Genomic DNA, 26,630 nt, shown 5'->3' with positions numbered 1-26,630 from the left:
AAGCCTTTTTAATATAGTTTTTCTGTGTATTCTTGCCACCTCTTCTTAATCCCTTCTGCTTCTGTTAGGTACTTGCCATAATCTCTGTAGTTTAGGGATCCACTTTAATTACATGATCTTAATTACTTCCATAGAGGTCCCGTTTCAATATAGTCAATGTAGGGGATCAGAATTTCATTATACATTTTTTTTTATTTACAAACTCTACAATTTTACAATAGTTTATTCCATTCAATGAAGTGAATCAGCTATATGTATATGCATATCCTCTCCTTCTTAGTGCTTCCTCCCACCCACCCTCATCCATTTGGCATATCTAGGTCACCACAGAGCACTGAGCTGAGCTCGCTGTACTATACAGCAGATTCCCACCAGCTATCTATTTTACACGTGGTAGTGTTTGTTTGGGATTTCCCTGGTGGCTCAGAGACAAAGAAGTTGCCTGTCAATACAGAAGACACGAGTTAGATCCCTGAGTCGGGAAGATCCTCTGGAGAAGGAAACAGCAACCCACTCCAGGATCTTGCCTGGGAAATTCCATGAACAGAGGTACCTGGTGGGCTGTAATCCATGGGGTCACAAAGAATCAGACACACTTAGGAACTGAGCACACAGTGTACACATGATGGAGAGAGACATAGACATTTAGTCAACAGCACAGAGCTAGTGAAATAAAAGCAAATATGAAAAAAGAAAGTAAAAATTATTTAGGTTGGAAAAATCTAGTGGCTTTTTTTTTTTTATAACAGTATTCGAAACCAAGGTTGGGACCGAAGGTACACACTCTGCTACTGGAGTGTCATTGTTTCTAGGTCTGTTCAGCTGAAAGAACAGAAACATGTGTGTTGTATTTTAGTATACTAAGTTGTGTATAGCAACAGTTAGAACTGGACATGGAACAACAGACTTGTTCCAAATAAGAAAAGGAGTACATCAAGGCTGTATATTGTCACCCTGCTTATTTAACTTATATGCAGAGTAAATCATGAGAAATGCTGGACTGGAAGAAGCACAAGCTGGAATCAAGATTGCCGGGAGAAATACAAATAACCTCAGATATGCAGATGACACCACCCTTATGGCAGAAAGTGAAGAGGAACTAAAAAGCCTCTTGATGAAAGTGAAAGAGGAGAGTGAAAAAGTTGGCTTAAAGTTCAACATTCAGAAAACTAAGATCATGGCATCTGGTCCCATCACTTCATGGGAAATAGATGGGGAAACAGTGGAAACAGTGTCAGACTTTATTTTTCTGGGCTCCCAAATCACTGCAGATGTTGACTGCAGCCATGAAATTAAAAGACGCTTATTCCTTGGAAGGAAAGTTATGACCAACCTAGATAGCATATTAAAAAGCAGAGACATTACTTTGCCAACAAAGGTCCATCTATTCAAGGCTATGGTTTTTCCAGTGGTCATGTATGGATGTGAGAGTTGGACTGTGAAGAAAGCTGAGCACCGAAAAATTGATGCTTTTGAACTGTGGTGTTGGAGAAGACTCTTGAGAGTCCCTTGGACAGCAAGGAGATCCAACCAGTCCATCCTAAAGGAGATCAGTCCTGGGTGTTCATTGGAAGGACTGACACTGAAGTTGAAACTCCAATACTTTGGCCACCTCATGTGAAGAGCTGACTCATTGGAAAAGACCCTGATGCTGGGAGGGACTGGGGGCAGGAGGAGAAGGGGATGACAGAGGATGAGATGGCTGGATGGCATCACCAACTCGATGGACATGGGTTTGAGTAAACTCTGGGAGTTGGTGATGGACAGGGAGGCCTGGTGTGCTGCAATTCATGGGGTCGCAGTCAGACATGACTGAGCGACTGAATTGAACTGAACCTGTGTATATGATTTTCCCAGGTGGTGCCAGTGGTAAAGAACTCAGCCACCAATGCAGGAGACATAAGAGGCATGGGCTCAATCCCTGGGTTGAGAAGATCCTCTGGAGGAGGGCATGGCAACCCATTCCAGGATTCTTGCCTGGGAAATCCCAAGGACAGAGGAACCTGATGGGCTACAGTCCATAGGGTCTCAGAATCAGACATGACTGAAGTAACTTAGCATACATGACACAGGCACAACTTGTGTATATACACATATCTATACATATTTCTCTGTGTAACTTTCCATTAATATTTGAAGCTGAGCATGAATTCATACGGAGGCATGTGCCTAACCATCCAGGCGTTTCTAGCCTCCTCTCCCTTTTTATTTGTAACCCCCTCTCCAACCAAAGGAAGCCTGGCTCTTATCCTTCACCATCCATTGACTTAATGTATATTAAATTCTAAATATATTTGGTATAGATATATAGGTATGCAGCACATACATCATTATATACATAAGGAGTGGGAATTAATATTAGCTCCATTTAGATTTTCTTATCCCTTATAAAATGTATTTTATTTTTCTTAGTAAAAATGACAGAGTTTACTTTTATAAATCGAGTTAACTTTTTAAAATTTTTATTTATTTTATTTTTGGCTGTGCTGGGTCTTCGTGGCTGCTTGGGCTTTTCTCTAGCTGTGGCAAGTAAATAGAGTAGATTTAGAAAGCAGTAATTAGTAGATTAAGTGGAGTCTTCTCTCTGGTTGCAATGTGCAGGCTTCTCTCGTGGCTCACAGGCCACAGGCACGCATGGGCTCAGTAGCTGTGGCTCCCGGGACTCCAGAGCACAGGCTGAACAGCTGTGGTGCATGGGCTTAGTTGCTCTGTGGCAAAGTGGAATCTTCCAAGATCAGGGATCAAATCCATGTCTCCTACCTTGACAGGCAGATTCTTTACCGCTGAGCCAACAGGGAAGCCCTGAGTTAACTGTTAACACCCTGTTTCCTTTAAATGCTTTGTTTTGCATTTGTTCAATCCTGTGAGCTTATTCTTGGCCCATAGAAAGTAGTAAGAGGTCACTAAGTTTCCTGGTAAATAGTGATCATTATCATCTAAAAATTCCTGAGAGAACAAGGAAACGGCTCTTTCTCATAGCACCCTGACCTGGTGAAATTGGCCTTATAGAGTGAGTTGGGAATTGTACCCTCCTCTTCAATTTTTGAATAAGTTTAACAAAATTTGTTTGGTAGAAATCCTTAATGAAGCCACTGAGTTTAGTGATGTTATTTGTTGGGAGATTTTTTGATAACTGTTTCAATCTTTTTAGTAACTATATGCCTATTCAAGTGTTCTATTTCTTTGTGATTTAGTTTTGGTAGGTTTGTGTTTGTAGGATTTTTTTTTTTCATTTTATCTGGGTTATCCAATATGCTGCTGTGCAATTGTTCATAGTATTCCAGTTCTTTTGATTTCTGTAAAAACAGCAGTTGTGTTTACACTTTCACTTTTAATTTTAGTAACTTGAGTCTTCTCTATTTTTTCTAAGTCTATCTAGCTGGAGGTTTTTCAGTTTTGTTGATCTTTTCAAGGATTTTAGTTTCATCGATTTTCTTTACTGTTTTTCTATTCTCTAATTTATTTGCCTCTCTTTGAATTTTTATTATTTCCCTACTTCCATTCACTTTGGACTTATTTTGTTCTTCCTTTTCTAGTCCTTTGAGATCTAAAATTGCTGATTTGAAAACCATCTTGTTTTTTGATGTAAGTGAATATAGTTATAAATTTCCCTCTTTATTTCGCTGTGTCTTATACATATTGTAATGTTCTTTTCATTTTCTGTAATTTTTAAAACTTAAAATTGATTTTGTATGATATCAGTAAAGCCACCTGCTCTCTTTTATGGCTTATGGCTATTTCCATTCTTTCTTACTATTTCCATTCTTTTTTACTAGTTCATGTCTTTCACTTGAAGTCTATTTGTGTCTTTGGATTTGAGACCTTTGTAGCAACATATAGTGGGATTATATTGTTGTTTTTTAATCTATTCTGCTAATTTCTATCTTTTGATTGGAGAATTCAATCTCTAATTTAAATTTAAAGTGCAAATTAAGGAGATATTCATTTCTTTCTTCTTGTTATTTATTTACTATATGACTTAAAAGTTTTGCTGTCCCTCAAACCGTATGTTACTGTCTTCTTTTGTGCTTAGTTGACCTTTTTAAAAGCAAAATATTTATATCTCTTGTATGTTCCCATTTCTAGATATTCTATAGCTATTGCATTTGTAGTTACCATGCAGATTATATTTAATGTCTTAAAGTTATAACACTCTAATTTAGCTTTATACTATCATAACTTTAAGAACATGCAAAAACTGCATTTTTAGAGCTCTGTTCTCACCCCTACAGTTGTTAATGTCACAAAATTACATCTTTATACAGTGTGATCAAATAATAAACTAATAATTAAAAATACATTACTTTTTTTTTTTAATTATGTAGAAAAATGTGGAGTTATAAACTGAAGGATATAAGAGTTGGACCATAAAGAAGGCTGAGCACTGAAGAAATGTTTTTGAACTGTGGTGCTGGAGAAGACTCTTGAGAGTCCCTTGGAAGCAAGGAGATCAAATCAGTCAATTCTAAAAGAAATCAACCCTAAATATTCATTGGAAGGACTGATGCTGAAGCTGAAGCTCTAGTACTTTGGCCATCTGATGCAAAGAACCAACACATTGACAAAGACTCTGATGCTGGGAAAGATTGAGGGTAGGAGGAAAAGGGGGTGACAGAGGATAAGACGGTTGGATGATATCACTGACTCAATGGACATGAGTTTGAGTAAACTCCTGGAGATAGTGAAGGACAGGGAAGCCTGCTGTGCTGCAGTTATGCAGCTGCATAGTCAGATGCAAATTAGTGACTGAAAGACAGCAAAGCAACAACTAGCATTTATATTAATACTAGTATTTATACTAGTATTTTTCATTGCACTAGTCTTTTAAATCACATTAAAGATAGAGAATAGATTAAAGACTTGGTAAAGTTTTTTTGGTTTTGGTTTTATTTTAGATTCTACATATAGATTAGATCACATACTATTTGTCTCATTCTGATTTGTTTCACTTAACATGATGTCTTCATGGTCTAACCATGCTGCACAAATAAGAATTTCCTGATTTTTATGTCTGAATATATTTATAGTAACTTCTTTATAGCTATATATATATATATATATATATATATATATATATATATGCATATCCATCAGTGAATAGATAAAAAAGTTATTATATGCACATAATTTGTCTTTCATATCTTGGATAATGTAACAATCCTGTTATGAACATGAGGATGTAGATATCTCTTTGAATTAGTGCCTTTGCTTCCTTCTGGAAATATTCCCAGTAAGTAAAATTACTGGATCGTATGGTAGTTCTGGGCTTCCCTGGTAGCTCAGATGGTAAAGAATCCACCTGCAATGCAGGAGACCTGGGTTCATCCCTGGTTTGGGAAGATCCCCTGGAGGAGGGCGTGGCAACCCACTCTAGTATTCTTGCCTGGAGAATCCTCATGGACAGAGGAGCCTGGTGGGCTACAGCCCATGGGGTCACAAAGAGTCAGACATGACTGAGTGACTAAACACAGTACAACACATGGTAGCTCTATTTTCATTTGTTTACTGATCCGTCATACTGTTTCCCCTATCAATTTACAAATCCACCAGGAGTGTACAACTGTTCCTTTTACTCCATATCCATGCTAGTATTTGTTATCTGTTGTATTTTTGGTGATGGTCATTCTAACAGGCAAGAAGTGATATCCTCATTATGGGTTTAACTTGCATTTCTGAATAACTAGTGATAGTGAGCATTATCTCATGTGTGTGCAGGCCTTTCAAAAGTCTTCTTTGGAAAAACTGTGTATGCAGATTCTTTGCCCATTTTTAACAGGATTATTTCTTTGTTTTCTGTTAAGAGTTTATGTGAACTTTATATATTTCAGATAGTAATTCCTTGTCAAATATACAGTTTGGAAATATATATTTCCACTCCATAAGTTGTTTTCCCACTTTGTTAATGAATGTTTTGCTGTACAAAAGCACTTTTAGTTTGATGTAGGTCTCAAATTGTACTTTTTGTGGTTCAAATGCCATATTCGAGAAATTATTATCAAGACTCAAGTCAAGGAGATTTATTCCTATGTTTTCTTCTAGGAGTCTCAAGGTTTCAAGGATCATATTTTAGTTGTTAATCCATTTTAGGTTAATTTTCTGAGTGCGGTAATATTACATGTGAATATATAGTTGTTGCTGTAGTTCCATCATTAAGTTGTGTACAACTCTTTGTAACACCATGGACTGGCACAATGCCAGGCTCCTCTGTCCTCCATAATTCCTGGAGTTTGTTCAAATTCATGTCCATCAAGTCAGTGATGCTACTTAACCATCTCATCCTCTGTTGTCCCCTCCTATTTTTATGTTCAATCTTTCCCAGCATCAGGGTTTTTTCCAATAAGCCAGCTCTTTGCATCACATGACCAAAGTATTGCAATTTCAACTTCAGCATCAGTCCTTCCAATGAATATTCAGGGATGATTTTCTTTAGAACTGACTGGTTTGATATACTTGCAATTCAAGGGACTCCCAAGAGTCTTCTCCAGCACCACAATTCAAAAGCATCAATTCTTTGGCACTTAGCCTTCTTTATGTTCCCACTCTTACATCTGTACATGACTACTGGAAAATCATAGTTTTGAATATACAGAATTTTATCGACAAAGTGATGTATCTGCTTTTTAATATGCTGTCTATATTTATCATATATTTCCTTCCTAGGACCCAGCAAGTGGCTGAAATCATTGTCCTCAGTAATTTTGGGGCCCCCCAAAATAAAATCTGTCAATGGTTCCACTTTTCCCCTTCTATTTGCCATGAAATGATGTGACCAGATGCCATGATCTTAGTTTTTTGAATGTTGAGTTTTAAACCAGACTTTTTACTCTCCTCTTTCACCCTCATTAAGAGGCTCTTTAGTTCCTCTTCACATTCTGCCATTAGAGTGGTATCACCTGCTTATTTGAGGTTGTTTATATTTCTCCCTGGAGCCTTGATTCCAGCTTGTGAATCATCCAGTCTGACATTTCCCATGATGTACTCTGCATACAAGTTAAGTAAGCAGGGTGACAATATACAGCCTTATTATACTCCTTTCCTAATTTGGAAACAGTCAGCTCTTCCATATACAATTCTAACTGTTGCTTCTTGACCCCCATACAGAGTTCTTAAGAGACAAATAAGATGGTCTGGAACTTACATCTCTTTAAGAATTTTCCACTGTTTGTTGTGATTCACCGAGCCAAAGCTTTAGAATAGTCAATGAAACAGAAGTAAATGTTTTTCTGGAATTCCCTTGCTTTTTCTTTGGTCCAACAAATGTTAGCAATATAATCTCTGACCTCTGTGGCTTTTCTAAACCCAGCTTGTACATCTGTAAGTTCTTGGTTCATGTACTGCTGAAGCCTAGCTTGAAGGATTTTGAGCATAACCTTATTAGCATGTGAAATGTGCACAAATGTACAGTATTTATAACACTCTTTGGCATTGTCCTTCTTCGAGATTGAAATGAGAACTGATCTTTTGTAGTCCTGTGGCCACTGCTGAGTTTTGCTGGCATATTGAGTACAGGACTTTAACAGCACCATTTTTTAGGATTTGAATAGCTCAATTGGAATTCCATTACCTCCACTAGCTTTGTTCATAGTAATGCTTCCTAAGGCCCACTTGACCTCACACTCCAGGATGTCTGGCTCTAGGTGAGTGACCACACTGACCATCATTGTTATTTGTGACATTAAGACCTTTTGTGTATAGTTCTTTGGTATAGTCTTACCATATCTTCTTAATCTCTTCTACATCTATTAGGTCCTTACAGTTTCTGTCCTTTATTGTGGCCATCATTGTATGGAATACTCTCTTGATCCTCCAGTTTTCTTGAAGAGATCTCTAGTCTTTCCCATTCTATTGTTTTCCTCTATTTCTTTGCATTGTTCATTTAAGAAGGCTTTCTTATCTCTCCTTGCTATTCTCTGGAACTCTGCATTCAGTTGGGTATATCTTTCCCTTTCTCCTTTGCCTTTTGCTTCTCTTCTTTCCTCAGCTATTTGTAAAGCCTCCTCAGACAACCACTTTGCCTTATTTCATTTCCTTTTCCTTAGGATGGCCTTGGTCATTGCCTCCTGTACAATGTATGAATCTCTTTCCATAGTTTTTCAGGCACTCTGTCTACCAGATCTAATCTGTTGAATCTATTCATCACCTCCACTGTATAATCATAAGGGTTTTGATTCATGTCTTACTTGAGTGCCCTCATGATTTTCCATACTTTCCTTAATTTAAGCCTGAATTTCGCAGCAAGGAGCTCATGATCTAAGCCACAGTCAGCTCCAGGTCTTGCTTTTGCTGACTGTATAGAGTTTCTCCATTTTTGGCTGTGAAGAACATAATTAATCTGATTTCAGTCTTGATCATTTTGTGATGTCAATATGTAGGGTTCTCCCTTGGGTTGTTGGAAAAGGGTGTTTGCTATGACCAGCATGTTCTCTTGACAAAACTCTGTTAGCCTTTGCCCTGCTTCATTTTGTACTCCAAGGCCAAACTTGCCTATTATTCTGGGTATCTCTTGACTTCCTACTTTTGTATTCCAATTCCTTATGATGAAAATGACATCTCTTTTCATGCTAATTCTAGAAGGTGTTATAGGTCTTCATAGAACTGGTCAACTTCAGCTTCTTCAGCATCAGTGGTTGGGTGTAGACTTGGATTACTGTGATGTTGAATGGTTTGCCTTGGTAACAATGTGAAATCATTCTCTCATTTTTTAGGTTGCACCCAGATTTGACATTTCAGATTCTTTTGTTGACTATGAGGGCTACTCCATTTCTTTTAAGGGATTCTTGCCCACAGTAGTAGATATAATGGTCATCTGAATTAAATTCACCCATTCCTGTCCATTTTAGTTCACTGATTCCTAAGATGTTGATGTTAATTCAATCTTACCATCTCCTGCTTGACCACATCCAATTTACCTTGATTCATGGACCTAACATTCCAGGTTCCTATGCAATATTGTTCTTTACAGCATTGGATTTTACTTTCACCACCAGATTCACCCAAAACTAAGTGCTGTTTCACTTTGGCCCAGCCATTTCATTCTTTCTGGAGCTATTAGTGATTGCCCTCAGTTCTTCCCCCAGTAGCATATTGGACATCTTCAAACCTACTGAATTCAACTTCTTTTTGCCATTTTATCCTATTCATGGGGTTCTCATGGCAAGAGTTTCATAGGTTTCATTATGTTACGCAAGTCTCTTTGCTGTGACAAAGTTGTGATCCATTAAGGGGGTAGAATTCATGCTTCTTTATTAAAAATATACTACAAAGCTAAAGTAAGCAGTGTGCCCCCAGCATAAAGATAGGCACATAGACCAATGGAATAGAACAAAGAAAGACTCATACATCTAATGATTTTTGACAATCAAGATCATTCACTCTTTGCAACACATGGCACTAGAAAAACTGGATGTCTATAAGTGAAAATGAAGTTGTACCCTTACCTAACACTATATAAACAATTAACTCAAAATGGGTCAAAATCAAAAATGTTAGACTTATAAATGAAACTATCAGAAGAAAATATTGTGCAAAATCTTCATCACATTTGATTTGGCAATGAATGTTTGATGTTGATGCCAAAGACATAGGCAACAAAATATAGATTAAACAATTTGGATCTTTTGTCAGTTTTAAATATTTGGACTTCACATGCCCACTATTACCACTTTTATTCAACATAATACTTTGAAGCCCTAACCACAGCAATCAAATACGGAAAAGAGATAAAGGTATCCAAACCTGAAGAGAAGAGGTAAAACTGTCTTTATATGCCAGATAAGATGATACTGTACATAGAAAACTCTAAAGGTTCCACACAAAAACTAAGAGAACTGATAATCAAATTTAGCAGTATGGTAGAATGCAAGATTAAAATAGAAACACTTAGGAATAAACCTTACCAAGAAGTTAAAAGACTTATATGCTAAGAACTATAAAATGCTGATAAAGGAAATTGAAAATGACTGAAAGAAATGGAATAATAACTCATGCACTTGGATTGGAGGAATTAATATTGTTAAAATGGCCATATTACCCAAAGCAATCTACAGATATGATATGATCCCTAACAAATGACTCATGACATTTCACAGAACTAGAACAAATAATCCTAAAATTTATATGGAACCATAAAAGACTCAGATTTGTCAAAGCAATCATGGGAAAAAAAGAACAAAGCTAGAGATATAACCCTCCCAGATTCAGAAAACATTATGAAGCTATAATAATTAAAAGAACATGGTGATTACATAAAAACAGACATATGGATCAATGGAACAGAACGAAGAACCTCTAAATAAACTCAAACATCTATGGCCCATTAATCTGTGACAAAGGAAAGAATATACTGTGGAGAAAAAGTCTCTTCAGCAAGTGGTATTGAGAAACCTGGAGAGGAGCATATAAATCAGTGAAGTTAGAACACATTCTCACACCATATACAAAAATAAACTCAAAATGACTTAAAGACTTGAATATAAAATATTATACCATAAAACTTCTAGAGGACAACATTCTCTGACATAAATTATAGTAATGTTTCCTGAGGTCAGTCCCCCAAAGTAATAGAAATAAAAGCAAAAATAAACAAATGGGATGTAATCAAACTCACAAGCTTTTATGCAGCAAAGGAAACCATAAACAAAACAAAAGACAACCTATGAATTGTCAGAAATTATTTGCAAAAGAAGCAACTGAAAAGGGCTTAATTTCCAAAATATACAAACATCTCATACAACTCAACAACAATGACAACAACAACAACAACAATTAAAAGATGGACAGAAGATCTAAATAGACATTTCTCCAAGAAGATATACATATTGCCAACATGCATGTGAAAATATGCTTGAAATTGCTAACTATCAGAGAAATGAAAACCAAAACTACAGGGAGATATCACTTCACAAAGGTCAGGATGGCCATCATTGAAAAGTCTAAAAATAATAAATGCTGGAAACGTTATGGCAAAATGGGAACACTCCTACACTATTGGTGAGGATATAAATTAGTATCACCACTGTGAAGAACAGTATGGAGGTTCCTTAAAAAATCAAAATAGTGTTGTCATATGATTCAGTAATTCCACTACTAAGAATATATCAGAAAAAAACTATAATTCAAAAAGATACATGCACCCCAATATATATATAGCAACACAATTTACAATAAAGATACAAATGCTACCTAAATATCCATCAACAGATGAATGGATAAAGAAGATGTGATAAACACACACACACACACACACACACTTACATACATACATATAATAGAATACTATTCATCCATAAAACAGTACATCTAGTCAAAGCTATAGTTTTTCTGGTAGTCATGTATGGATGTCAGAGTTGGACTGTAAAGAAAGCTGAACACTAAAGAATTTATACTCTTGAACTGTGGTGCTGGAGAAGGCTCTTGAGAGTCCCTTGGACTGCAAGGAGATCAAACCAGACAATCCTAAAGGAAATCAGTCCTGAATATTCATTGGAAGGACTGGTGCTGAAGCTGAAACTCCAATACTTTGGCCACCTGATGTGAAGAACTGACTCATTGGGAGAGACCCTGATGCTGAGAAAGATTGAAGGCGGGAGGAGACGGGGATGACAGAGGATGAGGTGGTTGGGTGGCATCACTTACATGAGTTTGAGCCGGCTCCAGGATTTGGTCATGGACATGGAAGCCTGGCATGCTACAGTCCATGGGGTCACAAAGAGTCGGACATGACTGAGTGATTGAACTGACTGAACTGATAAAAAAAGAATAAAATAATGCCATTTGCAGCAATGTGGATGGACCTAGAGATTATCATACTAAGTGAAGTAAGTCAGAAAGAGAAAGACAAATACCATATGATATCACTTATATGTGGAATCTAAAATATGACACAAATGAACTTATTTATAGAACAGAAATAGCCTCATAGACATCAAAAAGACAAGTTTATCAGAGTGGAAACTGGGGGAGGGAGAAATTAAAGAGTTTGGGGTTAGCAGATATAAGCTATTATACATAAAACAGATAAACAGTAAGGTCCTACTGTATAATGGAGTTATATTCAATTATATATATATTCATATATATATGTGTGTGTGTGTGTGTGTGTATATATATAAATTAATCACTGTGCTATATACCAGAAACTAACACAATATTGTAAATCTATAATACTTCAATAAAAATTTCAATGTAAAAAAATAATGTTTGTGCATCACAAAACCTTATCAGGAACAGAAAAATGCAACTCGCAGAAGAGGTAAAGACATTTGCAAATCACATATCTGATAAGGGATTAATACCCAGGATAAAAAAAGAATCCCTAAAACTCGACAGGAAAAACCAAACAACTCAATTCATAAATGGGCAAAGAACTTGCATAGACATGTCTCTAAATCAATACTGGAGGAAAAAAAGAAATTTTACTAATATGTGGAAAATATACAGTAAAGCAAACAACCAATGGGTCAAAGATAAAGTTAAATGAGAAAAAATATACTAAACAAAAATGCAAGAACAACTTACTATAATTTATGAGATGCAAGAAACAGTACTGAGAGAAGTTCATTGTAATAAATACCTTCATTAAAATAATAAAGAAGGACAGTTCTCAAATAACAAACCTAAATTTATACCTCAAATGACTTAAAAAACAAGAGGCAAAGCTCAAAGTTAGCAGAAGGAAAGAAATAAAGTTCAGAGCAGAAATAAAGGAGCGAAAAGCAATAAAAATAAAACTGAGAGTTGGGATTTTGAAAATATAAACACATCACCTTCAGCCAGACTAACCAGAAAACAAATCAAACAAAATGAAAAATGAAAGAGAAGGTATAGTAGCTAAATAATATTTCTAAAACTCAATAATACAGAATATGCAAAACAATCAATTCAGTTCAGTAGCTCAGTCTCTCATTCTATGTTGTCCCCTTCTTCCACCTTCAATCTTTCCAGCATCAGGGTCTTTTCCAATGGGTCAGTTCTTCGCTTAAAGTGGCCAAAGTATTGGACCTTCAGCTTCAGCATCAGCCCTGCCAATGAATATTCAGGACTGATTTCCTTTAGGATGGACTGGTTGGATCTCCTTGCAGTCCAAGGGACCCTCAAGAGTCTTCTCCAACACCACAGTTCAAAAGCATCAATTTTTTGGCACTCAGCTTTCTTTATAGTCCAACTCTCACATCTGTACAGGACTAAAGTAAAAACCACAGCTTTGACTAGATGAACATTTGTTGCCAAAGTAATGTGTCTGCTTTTTAATATGCTATCTAGTTTGGTCATAGCTTTTCTTCCAAGGAGCAAGTGTCTTTTAATTTCATGACTGCAGTCACCATCTGCAGTGATTTTGGAGACCAAGAAAATAAAGTCTGTCATTGTTTCCCCATCTATTTGCCATGAAGTGATGGGACTGGATGCCATGATCTTCATTTTTTGAATGCTGAATTTTAAGCCAGTTTTTTCACTCTCCTCTTTCACTTTCATCAAGAGGCTCTTTAGTTCCTCTTCATTTTCTGCTGTAAAGGTGGTGTCATCTGCAAATCTGAGGCTATGATATTTCTCCTGACAATCTTGATTCCAACTTGTGCTTCATCCAGCCTGGAATTTCGCATAATATACTCTGCATACAAGTTAAATAAGCAGAGTGACAATATACAGCCTTGACGTGTTCCTTTCCTGATTTGAAACCAGTCTGTTTTTCCAACAGTTAGAACTGTTGCTTCTTGACCTGCATACAGATTTCTCAGGAGGCAGGTAAAGTGATCTGGTATTCCCATCTCTTGAAGAATTTTCCACAGTTTGTTGTGATCCACACAGTCAAAGGCTTTGGCATAGTCAATAAAGCAGAAGTAGGTGTTTTTTCTGGAATTCTCTTGCTTTTTCTATGACCTAACAGATGTTCAACCTCTGGTTTCTCTGTCTTTTGTAAGTCCAGCTTGAACATCTGGAAGTTTTCTGTTCATGTACTGTTGAAGCCCAGCCTAGAGAATTTTGAGCATTACTTTGCTAGTGTGTGAATGCATGCAATTGTGCAGTAGTTTGAACATTGTTTGGCATTGCCCTTCTTTGGGATTGGGATGAAAATTGACCTTTTCCAGCCCTTTGGCCACTGCTGAGTTTTCCAAATGTGCTGGCATATTGAGCGCAGCACCTTCACAGCATCATATTCTAGGATTTGAAATAACTCAGCTGGAATTCAATACTGGTGGATTTAATTCCATTTATGGAGATGATGGTTAAAAGACTCAATATATTTGAAAACAGAATGATGAAACAATATGAAGGCGAGATTAAAAGTTATTTTAGAAATAAACCTCTCTTCAGGAAGTACAGACAAATATCAAAAATTCTAGCATTAGAAAGGTAAATTTCCAGGCATATAGGAGAGAGAGAATGAGCAAGGAAATAGCAAAAATCAAGCTTTCTCAATCTTGACAATAGAGATGCACTTGTAGATTCAAGGATTTCAGCAAGCCCCAAATTTGAGAAATGTGATGATTATCATACTTGTACACACCATGGTCAGCTTCTAGAAGTCAAACGTAAAGAAAAAAAATGTGAAAGTAGTTGGAGAGAAACCACATATTGTATTCAGAAATGAAATGTTTTTAATAACAGCTAATCTTTTCATCAGAAGCTATAGATGTCAAGATACAGTGTAATGACATCTTTAAAGTGGTAAAATAACAAACAGTAGCCATAATTTTGTATCTGCTGCAAAAATTTTCTTCAATAATAAAGACAAGGGTTTTCTGTAGAAACAAGTGGCATGGATTCACTTTTCCATACTCCTTGCAAAGCATATCTATAAACCCTGGAAGTACTTCAAGGGGCAACCAAAAAACTTTGAAAGATTGTACAAAAAAAGGCATACTTGTTTGGGATCTTCAGACTAGACAGTGTCAGAGCATCTTGTATCACTCACTCAACAGGGGATGGTCACCCTGATCTGGCATTTCCTGACCAGTGAGCTAGCAATAGAAGGTGACCCATATATGCTCATTCTTTTCCTGTGTCAAGTGAGATTTCTTCTGACAATATCAGGTTAGCCAGAATCACAGGCAAGGAGGATGGATGTAAGCCCCACTAAAAATAAGCAACCAAGGGAAATACCATTCTTTATTGATAGGCTCGATATTCCCCTTTTGTATGAAGAGATACCAAAGCAAATAGGTAGTGTCTGCAATGTAGGATTTAGCTGTTGTAAGCAGCTATTTCTAGGAAATTTTCTTTATGACCATGACCATGACAAATGACCATCAACTCTACTCCTATAAGAGACACCAAAGTAAACAGATGGGACAAATAACAGCAAACAACCTTGTGTGGGAAGTGTTTTTGTTCCCATGGTCTAAGACTCTCCTTTTGTATCATGACATGTGGGTTAGTGGGCAGCCTAATAATGAGATATCATGACACCATTCCACCACTGAGACACAACCCATGGCCCAGGCTGTAGAAACCTTGCATTCACTCAGGCAGCAGCCAGGACCAGGGGAATTCTACTAGTGCCAGACAAACTGAGCAAGGAAAAACAATAGAAAGTCTCTGGAAGTGAAACTGCCTTGGGATGTAAAGACAACAGATGCAGGGGAAGATCTGTGCACTAAACCTAAACAGTGATTGCCTATTAAATAAGTGATTTATTAAGACCAACAGTGTCCTAAGATGATAGAAAAACAAACAAACTAGGATAGAGTAGGGAATCACCAATAAAGACAGATAGTGAATCTGAATAAAGACAATCTGAAAAAAGATTTAAAGCATTCATTATAAAATTGATTCAACACTCAATTCTATTATTGAAACAAATGAAAAAAAAATTAAAATCACAGGAAAGATATGGATGTCATTTGAAAGAAAAAAATAGAACTTACAGAACTGAAAAATACAGTAACAAAATTAGAAAAATAAAAAACTCTCACTAGATGAGTTCAATACTAGAATGGAGATGAATTATAAAATAGGGTAGAACTAGTGAACTTGAGGGAAAGGCAATATAACTCATCCAACATGAATAACAATGAGAAAATAGACTAAGGTAAAAAATAAGCCTGAGTGACCTATGAACCAATAATGAAAGACTAACCATTTCTAATGTCACAGTCCCAGGAAAAATGGAAAAAAAAAAAATGAGAATGAAAATTTACCAAATCTGGTGAAAGATACACACCTACAATTCCAAAAAGCTGAGCGAAGTCCCAACAAGATAAACCTAAGGAAGCCCATGCCAAAAGCACATAATAAACATTTGAAAACTAAAGTTAAAAAAGTTTTGAAAGCAGCCAGAGAAAAATGACACATCATCTATAGGGAAACGCGGATATTAGTTATATCAGCAACATAAGGAGCAAGAGAGTTCAAGAAGTCCTTCTATGTTTCAAGTACTGAAGGTAAACAATTATCAACTACAAATTATGCATGCAATAAGACTATCATTCAGGAAGGAAAGAATTTATTGCCAGTACACCTACCCTTCAAGACTATCATCGTGTAGTGACTAAGTTGTGTCTGACTCTTTCGTGATCCCATGAACTGTAGCCGTCCAGGATCGTTTCCTCATGGAACTTCCCAGGTAAGAATACTGGAGTGGGTTGCCATTTCCTTCTCCAGGGGATCTTCCAGACCCAGGGATTGAACCTGCATCTCCTGCATTGCAGGCAGATTCTTTACCACTGAACCAATAGGGAAGAACCAGCCTTAAAGATTAGCCAAAGAAAATTCTTCAAACAGAAAATGAATGATAAAAGAAGAAATTTAAGAGTAAATAAAACTAGAAATAATCAAAATAGTTATCATAAAAAGTGAAATTATCAAGTGAAAAACAGAAAGAAATAGAATCAATGAAACCAAAAGATGATTCTTTATAAGTCAATAAAATATATAATATCATATTGATCAAGACCAGGCAAAATGAAATGCAAATTAGCTATAGCAAGATAAAGTACACACTACAAATCATGTCATTAGTGAAGTTGCTCAGTCATGTCTGACTCTGTGACTCCGTGGACTGTAACCTGCCAGGTTCCTCCATCCATGGAATTTCCAGGCAAGAATATTGGAGTGGGTTGCCATTTCCTTCTCCAAGGGATCTTCCCAACCTAGGGATTGAACCCAGGTCTCCCTCATTGCAGGCAGACTCTCCTATCTGAGCCACAAGGGAAGCTCCATGTCGTTAAAAGGATAGCAATTTAATTAATCAATAAGAAAACTTAGATGCCTTGGGTATATTTCTTGGAAGACACAAATTACCACAGAAGAAATAAGTAACCTGAATATCTATATCTATTGGAGAAAAAAATTGTTAAAATATTTTTCACAAAGAAAATTTCTGACCCAGAAATCTTCATGGGTGAATTCAAAATAGCACTTAAGAAAACTATAATTTCTACAAAGACACTTTCAGAAAATGGCAAAAATAGAAACAATTTCCAAATGATTTTATGAGGACAGTAATATATAATGCCAAACTTAAAACAAGAAGATATATTCTAGAAAAACAAAAACAAGACAGCTAAAAATAAACCTACAGCAGAGGCTCACCAAAGGAATGAACACCCTATTATTCCATACATAGAAATACCACATTACTTAAAAAGCCACTTACCTTGTTAGAATTCTAGCCTCATTGTGTATCCAGACTGTGCTTAGGGGCAGCTGGAGCTGGCAAGTAACTGTGTTATTGCCTAACCCATATTCCTGGATGGGATGGCTGGTTTAGCAGAAGGAGGCTCTGAAGGCCTTGAGAGTGACTCATTTGGGACATTTACTACTAGGAGCAGTGCTTAAGATGCCCATTTAGCTCCACTTGCCATTAAGACATTCCTGGGAAAAATAAATAAAGGCCCTCTCAAGCATTCTGAAAGTCCACAGCTATCTCCAAATGACACAGCAAGAAGGAGAAGAAACAAAAAGATTATTTCAAATTTCAGTGGAGAGTCTTAACTCTGTGTGCTCAGTTGTTAAGTCATGCAGCCTGCCAGCTAGCCAATTTTAATACTAAGCATGGAGATTAACTTCATAAAACCAGGTTATCCACAAAGCATTACTATTCCAAAAGAAGTAAATTAAAGGATCCTTCATGGTACCCCAAGTCTGTACTCATTATAGATTCGCAAGTTACTTATGCTTATTTTCTATTATACTCTGTTTTCTTATTGCTATTTATTTTGGATTCTATTGCTTTTTCCTAAAGTTCACTGGTTCTAGTCTTTTTCATAATTCATTTCCACTCTAGCCTTTAACTCATATGGTGAGGATATTTTTTTAATTCTGTTATGATATTTTTCAGTTCTGTAAGTTCTATTTGATTCTTTCAAATAGCATCTATTTCTTTCCTGTGATATGATTTTTTTTTTCATTTGTTTCAAGAATAAAATTTAATATTGAATGAATTTTTTAATGACTGCTTGAAATGTTTTTTGTCTGTGTGATACAGCTTGTCCTCCTGATCGATGCTGATTGTCTGCAGTGTTCCCAGAGTTTCAGGGCTTTGGAGAGCTTATAAATGAGTTCTTAGAACAAATGTTCAATTTTTTCTCTAACTTCAGTGGCTGGATCTGCATCCTATCTCACCTCCCAACTAGTCTCCATTATTCACCCTATGGCCTGAGTTAGCAGATGGAGTTGTTGCCCTGATCTCTCAAGGTTGATAGTCCAGAACTCAAATACACCTGGGCTGGGTTGCCCTAGGGTAGGGGCAAGCTGAGGTTCCAGTCCCACCCAGTGGCAAAAGGTTTAAATTATTGGTCTCCCCTCTGATCTCTACAGTTACTAGCCTCATACACAGAAAGTACCTTTTAGATGTACACCTATGCAATCTGGCACATAGTATCCTGTTGCTGACCAGGGTTCTTGGCCTACAAATAGACAACAGTTCAGATGAGAAATTCAGGCAAGGTTTTATTGCCTTGCCTGCTGTAGCAGAAGGGAGCAAAAACAAAGAAGAGGTTCTTCCATTCACTAGTTCCCTGGTTTGAGAGGGCAAGCTGGTTTCTTATATGGAGTGAGGTAGGGATAGCTTCAGGGGTTGTGCCAGAAGGGTGGCTTAGGTGGTTTGCCTATTCCTTTGTTAGTGTTGTATACAGGGGACATATGCTGTATGTTGCTTTCTTCTCTGACTCCTGCTTTTGTCCCCATCTCTTCAGAAGTGGCAGAACTTCGTGTTTTTTCCCTATCTTGTTGTTCATAATTTGCCCTAACTATGAATGCATATAGTTATTTTTAGTCCCTTGTAGTTTCTTTGTATTTTGTTGCTCAGGGAGACATTTTTCCAGGTGCAAGCACCACAGCAAAGGGTCCAGGTCCTGGCCTGCCTCAATCCCTTCCTTCTGAAAAGTTTCTCCCTTCTTTTCTGTTTAGAACATCTTTTCTTCAGATTGAACTCAGGTGTCATGTATGCAACAAGCTCTCTGTAATTCCTCTGGGCTGAGTGAGGTGTGGCCTTCCCTGTGCTTGCTCAGGCCCTCATAGATTTATCATAAAATGATATAGTGTACTGTCATGTATTCTGATTGCTATTTTCCCTGCATCTCTACCACCACAAGTCAGCCTGGTTAGGCAAGGGCTGGGTCTGATGTGTTTGTTGTCATCTAGGACTTGGCACAGGGAAGACCCTCAATAAATGGTAGCCTATGGAATGAAAAGTACACAGAATCCAGAATCACTGTTGGTTTACTCATGTATCCTCAGTGCTGGGCATTCAGTACATGCTCAGTAAATATTTGTTAAACGAACAAATGACTGTCTGGAGGTAAAAGATTATAAAGAAAAAAATAAGCTGAAGGGAAGTTATGTTCTTTCCATTTAGAACTTGTAAACAAATCCTCCTGGAAAGCTGCTTCTTTCAAGCTCTTTGATCTCTCACAGTTCTCAGAAATTCTCTGTCCCTCTACAGGCAATTATAATTGCTGCATGTTGCAAACTGCCAGAATAAGGCTATAGTCACTCACTCTATCATTTGCAGAATCAAAGAACCTATTATTTTTCCTTCACAGCATCAATAACCTCAACGGAATTAATAAGAAATTTGTGAAATTTGTCAATGGATTTGTAAACTTTCTGTACCTTGAGTTGTGAAATGCCAGTTTCACACATTAGAAAAGAAGTCAACAAGAATGATGAGTAACTCACATGCATCATTTTGCCATCTCATTTGCCAGACCTCAGTAACCCCAAGGCTTGAAATGTTGGTCAGAAATGTGACTTTTCTGCCCATAATACCAGGTTGCAGGTTTGCTGGTCTTATATGACAGTCTGGGTATGGGAGTTGGTTTTCCAGGAGCTGGGATAAAAGCAGAAATATTTAATCTTTGATTGCAGGAATGTTGAACCAAGCAAAGTCTGTTGCAAAACACAGACCCATATACTAAAGAGAGTAATCTCACACAACATCCATTCCTATACCCCATTAGCACTCACTGTGAACCTACTAAGTGTCAAGCCTATTCTGGATATTTAATGCATATGGACTGCAAAATCTGACAGGTTAAAGACTAAAATAGAAGTTAAAGACTAAAACAGAGGTTGACAAAAGTAGGCAGAATAAAAATCCTTCAGAAATTCCCATACATACCCTAATCTCTGTGAATATGATACCTTAGGTGACAGACAGACTTTGCAGATACGATTAAGGTTATAGACCTTCAGGTGTGGAGATTGCAATGGGTCACCCTCATGGGCCCAATCTAATCACATCAATTTTTTTTTATATGTATTTATTTGTTTGGTAAAGAATCTGCCTATAATTCAGGAGACCCAGGTTTAATCCCTGCTTTGGGAAGATCCCTTGGAAAAGGGAATGGCTACCCACTCCAATATTCTTACCTGGAGAATTGCATGGACAGAGGAGCCTGGCTACAGTCCATGGGGTCGCAAAGCATCGGACATGACTGTGTGACCAACACTTTCACTTTCATTTATTTATTTGGCTGCATCAGGTCTTCGTTGTGGCAAGCAGAAATTTGTGGCATCATGTGGGATCTTTTGTTGCAGCCCACAGACTCTAATTGTGGCACGTGGGCTCAGTAGCTGCAACATATGGGATCCAGAGCATGAGGGCTTTGGTGGTTGTAGTGCGCAGGCTTGGTTACCCCATGGTATGTGGGAACTTAGTTCCCTGATCAGGGATTCAACTTGTGTCCCTTGCATTGCAAGGTGGATTCTTAACTACTGGACCCACTAGAGAAATCTCTAATCACATGAATTATTAAAAGATGAGAACTTTTCCTAGCTGTGGTCAGAGAGATGAAACCTGCAGATGAAGAGAAGAGCCACAAGCCAAGGAAGGCTGGTGATTTCTAGAAGTTAGAATGACCCTCATCTTACAGCCAGAAAGAAAATAGAGGACTCTCATCTATAATTCGGGGAGTTGAATACTGTCAACAACTCAAATGGTCCAGGAAATATCAATATATCATCCCCTAGAACTTCCAGAAGGTAATACAGCCCTACTGATATCCTGATATTAGCCCAGTGAAACCAGTATTGAAGTCTTGACCTATAGAACTGTAAGAAAATAAATTTGTGTTGTTTTAAGCCATTACATTGGTGATAATTTGTTACAGAAGTAATAGAAAACTAATACAGCAAACAAAAATTCCAAGGTAGATATAAATAAAATCATAGCAAAATTTTGCAAATTGATAAGAGCTTCTTAAACATTGACTGGAACTTGAAACTCACAGTCTTTGGGTGCTGGAACATGGTATTGGAGCCATGTACAAGCCCCTGTGTCCTTGTCTTTTGAAGTAAAATGCTGACTCAAGAGTTAATGATTGGGAAATGTGAAGATGTAGAAACAAAGAATAGCTGTTGGGCTAAGGAACTGGTAACAATTTAGCCTGTGCTTCTGCCACATAACAGAATCACTGAACTCCAAGTTTCCTGAAGGACATAAAGACCTGACACACATTTCCTAAGCTGTTTTTACAGGAAAATAAAAACTGCTGACCACAAGAACATAGACCCTAGACTGGTTGAAACCAGAAGGTTAATGATATTTAAAACTTCACCTTGATGCCAACCAATCTAAGAACTGTCCATGAGTTGATCATGCTCTTCTCCTTGAACACTATAAAACTTGTTACTATCTTCTCCAGGGTAAGCCACATGGTCTTCAGGGCATTAGCCCACTATGGCCCCCTTCGCCTGGCAAAGCAATTAAAGCTACTCTTTTCTACTTCAGCCAAAACTCTGTCTCCATGTTTCTATTCCGCACCAGTGAACACAGGCTGAATTTGAGAAACAATATAGACATGCATACAGGTGACAAAGAAAATTGGATACTGGGTAGACAAATACACCTGTCAAAATTTTTTATCTGTTCCCAATGTCTCCCAAGCACAAGACTCTGTTTTTGTCATGAATGAAGAGGAGCAGAATAGAAAAAAAAAAAAAAATTGTGGAGTTAATAGGAAATGAAGAAAAAAATGTGTGTAGAATTTTCAGATGCCAATAGAGATCAAATCCAAGCAATGACAAGACAAAACTGACTTTTCCCAAAAAATAAAAACAAATTAGGGACACTTGTTGAGCATAAAAGAGCTTGAAAATACCATTGATTGTGCTGAATTTCTTTTTTTTTTTTTTTTTGAAATTTTATTTTATTTTTTCATTTGTTTTTATTAGTTGAAGGCTAATTACTTTATAACATTGTAGTGGTTTTTGCCATATATTGACATGGACCAGCCATGCATTTACATGTGTTCCTAGTCCCGATCCCCCATCCCGCCTCCTACCCCATCCCATCCCTCTGGGTCTTCCCATTGCACCAGCCCTGAGCACTTGTCTCATGCATCCAGCCTGGGCTGGTGATCTGTTTCACCTTGATAGTATACTTGTTTCAATGCTATTCTCTCAGAACATCCCACCCTCACCTTCTCCCACAGAGTCCCAAAGTCTGTTCTGTACATCTGTGTCTCTTTTTCTGTTTTGCATATAGGGTTATCATTACCATCTTTCTAAATTCCATATATATGTGTTAGTATACTGTATTGGTCTTTATCTTTCTGGCTTACTTCACTCTGTGTAATGGACTCCAGTTTCATCCATCTCATTAGAACTGATTCAAATGAATTCTTTTAAATGGCTGAGTAATATTCCATGGTGTATATATACCACAACTTCGTTATCCATTCATCTGCTGATGGGCATCTAGGTTGCTTCCATGGCCTGGCAATTATAAACAGTGTGGCGATGAACATTGGGGTGCATGTGTCTCTTTCAGATCTAGTTTCCTCGGTGTGTATGTCCAGGAATGTGATTGCTGGGTCATATGGCAACGATACCATTCACCATTGCAACAAAAAGCATAAAATACTTAGGAGTATTTCTACCTAAAGAAGTGAAAGACCTATATATAGAAAACTATAAAACACTGATGCAAGAAGTCAAAGAGGACACAAATAGATGGAGAAATATACCATGTTCATGGATTGGAAGAATCAATATTGTGAAAATGAGTATACTACCCAAAGCAATCTATAGATTCAATGCAATCTCTATCAAGCTACCAATGGTATTTTTCACAGAACTAGAACAAATAATTTCACAATTTGTATGGAAATACAAAAAACCTCGAATAGCCAAAGTAATCTTGAGAAATAAGAATGGAACTGGAGGAATCAACCTGCCTGACTTCAGGCTCTACTACAAAGCCACAGTCATCAAGACAGTATGGTACTGGCACAAAGACAGAAATATAGATCAATGGAACAGAATAGAAAGCCCAGAGATAAATCCACGAACCTATGGACACCTTATCTTTGACAAAGGAGGCAAGGATATACAATGGAAAAAAGACAACCTCTTTAACAAGTGGTGCTGGGAAAATTGGTCAGCCACTTGTAAAAGAATGAAACTAGAACATCTTCCTTACAACATACACAAAAATAAACTCAAAATGGATTAAAGATCTAAATGTAAGACTAGAAACTATAAAACTCCTAGAGGAGAACATAGGCAAAACACTCTCCAACATAAATCACAGCAGGATCCTCTATGACCCACCTCCCAGAATATTAGAATTAAAAGCAAAAATAAACAAATGGGACCTAATTAAACTTAAAAGCTTTTGCACAACAAAGGAAACTATAAGCAAGGTGAAAAGACAGCCCTCAGATTGGGAGAAAATAATAGCAAACGAAACAACAGACAAAGGATTAATCTCAAAAATATACAAGCAACTCCTGCAGTTCAATTCCAGAAAAATAAATGACCCAATCAAAAAATGGGCCAAAGAACTAAACAGACATTTCTCCAAAGAAGACATACAGATGGCTAACAAACACATGAAAAGATGCTCAACATCACTCATTATCAGAGAAATGCAAATCAAAACCACAATGAGGTACCATTACACGCCAGTCAGGATGGCTGCTATCCAAAAGTCTACAAGCAATAAATGCTGGAGAGGGTGTGGAGAAAAGGGAACCCTCTTACACTGTTGGTGAGAATGCAAACTAATACAGCCGCTATGGAGAACAGTGTGGAGATTCCTTAAAAACCCGGAAATAGAACTGAGCTGAATTTCTAAGGGACTGAGTCTTAGTCTGGCCTGTGGCTCACTAGTGAGTGCTCTTTTATTTTTTGGTGGCAGTGCTTATGTATAATGAGGGTTGAGAAATCTTAGTTTAAGGGATGACTGATCCCTGAGCTTTTAAAAAGATTTCTTTGTCAATGTAGGAGAATACATGATTGACTGGAGAGAGGCCTTAAACCAAGGAAGATGAGGTTGGAAGTGCTAGGGGAGAAAAACAGGGAAGATGGGAAAAATGTGTCAAGCAGCATTTTACCATTGCTCAGCTTGATTTTTGATCACATACCAACATGCCTATGTAAACAGCAGAATCAGACACCAGCCTTGTCTTCTGAAATGTCCCTGATGGCATTTCCTTTCCCAGTTTCCTCTCTCATTCTGTCTGTGTCTTGCTCTTGGCTACCCTCAGAATAATCTTGATTTGAGCTTGACTCCTTGCCTGACCTTAACACACCTCTCACCTCCTCCAGAGATATGGAGAGTTCAGCAGCTCTTCTCCCACAGGAGAAAATCAGGAAATTAGGCTCTGAGCATAGTTTTCATAATGCTTTTGTAGTTAAAAAAAAAAAAAATCAAATTATGTGCTCTCTTACCTGCCTGATATGACTAAGGAAGGCACAATATCAATTGCTTCTGAGTCCCATGGATGCTTAGGGGCAGATATGTGGTCAGCCTTACTCATTCACTCCCTCACCCTAAGAGTGCTCAAGGAACTAACATGTGCCATGCATGTCACCATGTACTGATGACTCAGTGCTAATGGATTTAGACAAAATGGACCTTGTACTGGAGAAACTGACAAACAAGTAACTCTCAGTTACCATGGTGAATTTTAAGCCAGGTAAGCACAGAATGCTGTGGAAGAATTTCTCCAAAATGCAACTATGGGAGCAAGTTTAATAGTGATCAAGGGTTAGACTGAACCTAGAACTATTAGGTAAAAAGAAACTTTAATAAATTACCCTATACTTTTAATTTTATATGTAAGGAATATTAAGTTCTCAGAGGGGATGTTGCCCCAGGGTGACTTAGGGAATTCTAAGCTCATGATGCTTCACCACATCATAAGATTTCTCTTGTGGTTTTAATTTTGGGAACATTTTAGGTGGATGAACCTAGAATCTATCAAACAGAGTGAAGTAGGTCAGAAGGAGAAAGATAAATATAGTATTCTAACACATATATATGGAATCTGGAAAAATGGTACTGAAGAATTTACTTACAGGGCAGCAGTGGAGAAACAGACATAGAGAATAGACTTACTTCAGTAATTCTTAATCTGCCTCTGTCCCCATCCATGGTGCTATGTTTTTGCATGTGGGAAGTAGGCCAAAGCAAGGTGTATGAAACCAATTTCCTGATCCACACCAACACACTTTTGCTAGGTCTTGCATAAAAGGCCTGGAAACTAGGTCAGATAATTTCAATAGGTCTGCTCTTCCACTAGTCAGGATATTCCATTCATATTGAAATGCTAGGAACTTTAAATACACGTCCCCCCAAGAATTTGCATATTAAAAATGAAATCTGGAGAGGTATTGCTTAGCCTAAAATTTGGACTCCTTCCTGTTTGTTGAAATTGCATACTGTTTGTTCATTACTCTTTTAGGCATTTTTTTCTCTTGCCAGATGACAATCAGTTCCTAAATACTATCATTACCCACATACAAGCACTACAAAATAATCATCATTCAACAGAGACTCCCCCAATTATTCATGCCCTGGTTAGACCATAAAGGATCATTTGACCTGATTATCTATTCTCAGCTTTCAGTTAATTAGCTGAGTAATCCTTGCTCATCTTACTTTGTTAGTACTCTGCACAGACCCAGAGAAAAGTGCTCCAGGAAGGACAGTCTGGCTACTTTTGCATTCATATGGCAACCAGTAGAGTTTAGTTAATGAAATTTGCAGCTCTTTGACTCCTTTAACCTTTCAAAGTTCATCCATGATAGATCTGTGCTATCTATGATCCTGCTCAAATCAAGCCAAGGGAAAGATATATTTTTCATTTCATTCGTCTAAAAATTAACACTTCATTAGAGCAAATAGAGCTACTTTCTACATTCCTATGGAAAATGAAAGTTCAAGGCAATTAATAATAGGT

This window comes from Odocoileus virginianus, unplaced genomic scaffold, assembly GCF_023699985.2.
Source record: "Odocoileus virginianus isolate 20LAN1187 ecotype Illinois unplaced genomic scaffold, Ovbor_1.2 Unplaced_Contig_10, whole genome shotgun sequence".
In the NCBI taxonomy this organism is placed as follows: Eukaryota; Metazoa; Chordata; class Mammalia; order Artiodactyla; family Cervidae; genus Odocoileus; species Odocoileus virginianus.
The sequence above is the reverse complement of the archived record's forward strand: the minus strand, read 5'-3'. Positions refer to the sequence as shown.